The following is a 2760-nucleotide window of genomic DNA, read 5'->3' on the forward strand; positions in this document are numbered from 1 at the left end:
TCAGAATAATGAGCAAAGTTTCTTTGTTTGGCAGCGTTCTTGTATTTGAAGTCTGTCGAGCTACCCTTGGCAGTCTCAGTAACCCTGTGCTGAAGCCCAGACGAAGGCAGGGTGGGGGACTTGGAAGAATCTAGGTTTGGTTTGTTCCTTTCCTAGGTATTTATTTCATCCGGTCTTTGATGTGCTAACCGTCTGCACAGGAGCAGGCCTTAAGTGGGAAGGACAGACAGTCTGCATCCTTTAGAGTCTTAATCTGGCTGCTCTCTTTATTGTGGCGGGGGGAGGGGAGTGGAAGAAAGAATGGCGGGCGAGGAGCGGGGAATAATTAAAACCAGGCCATGCCCACATCTGCAGCCCAGAGCTGTACTTTTCCATCAGGAATTCTGTTCGCTTGCTTGTAATTTACTCTGCTTCTCAAACACGCAGGAGACTTGAGAGAATTGGCTCCCTACCTCAGAATTCTAAAAATTTCTGGCATAAACTGCTTTCATCCCTGGCGCCCCACCTCATTTTAAGCCATTTAAAAGTGCATGTGAGCTGAACAATCTTTAAATCGGCCTATGATCTAAATTTAAGGTTAGCTGAAATGGGCCTTTCAGATCTTCTGTCAAACTTCTCTAATTTACTCAAGGCTCAAACTCGGCTATACTTAGAATCTAATTATCTTTTTAAAAAAACCGTATGGCCAAGACATTTTTACAAACCAACAAATTTGTAAAAAATATTTTCATTTGCAACCAAAATGACAAACGAAGGGTTGAAATCTTTTAACAGCTCATTTTAATTGATAAGAAAATCTGGAAGACTTTAGTCAAATGGACAAAAATAGAAATAAGTAGTTCATAGAAGAGGGGATACCACTGGGGAATAAATTAGCATATGACAAATGTTCAGTCTCGCTAGCAATGAAAAACGGAGATACCACTGTCACCGACCATTTTCCTATGGGAAAGATAGAAGAAAAAAAATAAAAAAGGATGCTATGCAACACTGGCAAGAGATTGATCAGTCTCTTTTCACACCGTCGAGGGGAATAAAAATTTGTGTAACCTTTTGTTATCCATAAAAATATTTTCTATCCATAATCCCACTTGTAGAAGTCTACTCTTTGATCCAGTAATTTCACTTCTAGTAATCCATTCCAAGAAAACACTTAGAAATGCGCAGATTTCATTACTGAGATGCTCATCAGAGAATCGTTTTAAATATGGAAAAACTGGAAAGAACCTGAATGTTCAACTTTAAGAAATAGCTAATTAAATGACTTGAATTGTGACGAAACCATAAAATGGTGTATGATACAGCCATCCAAATATTATCATGACATGGGAAAATACTTATGTTTTAATCTTAAGAGAACAAAATGGGATACAAAACTATGTACAGTATGAACTCAACTATGTAAAAAATGCATAAAAGGTAACCTGAAAGAAAACATGCTAAAATGTTAACTGTTGTGATTGTTAGTTTCTTTTTCGTACTTTTCTACATTTTCCACAATGAGCCCATGTCCTTTTAGCCTCAGGGGGAAAATGATTTATTATTTCTCTTTTGAAAAAATGTAGAACGGTAAAACATGTTTACTATAACAAACTTAATACGTACATGTATAATGTAAAAAATAAAACTCATTTCCCTCTCCCAGCTCCCCAAGCAAACTTTAAATCGGGCTCACACATTAGCAGTTTGGTTTATATTCCTGAAGACATATGAAACACAGACATAGATTGTGTTTTACAAAACTAGGGAATTCTTTCTTTTTCTTTTTCTTTTTTTTTTCCCCAGCTTTATTGAAGTATAATAGACAATTAGTTGCTCATATTTACATTGTACAATTCAATGAGTTTTTTCAATTACAGTTGAGATACAATAATATATTAGTTTCAGTTGTACAATATAGTGGTTAGAGATCTATATAATTCATAAAGTGGTCACCCCACTAAATCAGGTACCCCTCTCCCACTTACATATTTTTTACAACATTGTCGACTATTTTCCTTATGCTACACTTTATATCGCCATGACTATTTAGTATCTATCCATTTGTACTTCTTAATCCCTTTGCCATTTTTCATTTTTTCACTGTCCCCCCAACCCCTCCCCTCCCATCTAGTAGCTGTCAAAATATTCCCTATATCTATGAATTTGTTTCCGTTTTTGTTGTTCTTTAGATTCCACATGTATTTGACTTTCTCTATCTTACTTCATTAGGCAATATCTTCTAGGTCCATCAAGGCAAAATCTTTATCCAACCCCTTCCTTTTAGTCTGTGTGTGTCTTTTAATCTGAAGTGAGTCTCTTGTAGGCAGCATATGTAAGGGTCTTGTTTTTCTTAATCATTCAGCTTCCCTATCTTTTGGTTGGAGCACTTAACTCTTTTCTATCTGAGGTACTTGTTGATAGAAATGTAGTTATTACTACGCACCTGGTCTTCCTAGATGGTCTCCCATCCAAGTACTAACCAGGCCTGACTCTGCTTAGCTTCTGAGATCTGACGAGATCAGGCGTGTTTAGGGTGGCATGGCCGTAGACACCATTCTTCATTCATGTATTTTTTTCTGTGATTTATTATTTTTAAAATTTATTTAATTAGTTTCAAGTATACAGTACAATGGTTAGATACCTATATAGTTCATAAAACGATTTCCCCAATTGCTTCCTTCCTCCCCATACCCTCCACCTAGCCAACGTGTTAACACTAACTGCATTCCCTATGCCGTGCTCCCCATCCCTGTGACCATCCATCAGCTACTAATTTGT

At 36.9% G+C, this 2760-nt stretch overlaps 1 pseudogene; it reads right to left on the bottom strand.

The window, feature by feature from the left end:
- Positions 1 to 2414: 2414 nt before the first annotated feature.
- LOC112479197 lies at positions 2415 to 2532 on the bottom strand (annotated as a pseudogene).
- Positions 2533 to 2760: the final 228 nt, after the last annotated feature.

This window comes from Pteropus alecto, unplaced genomic scaffold (genome assembly GCF_000325575.1).
Source record: "Pteropus alecto unplaced genomic scaffold, ASM32557v1 scaffold280, whole genome shotgun sequence".
In the NCBI taxonomy this organism is placed as follows: domain Eukaryota; kingdom Metazoa; phylum Chordata; class Mammalia; order Chiroptera; family Pteropodidae; genus Pteropus; species Pteropus alecto.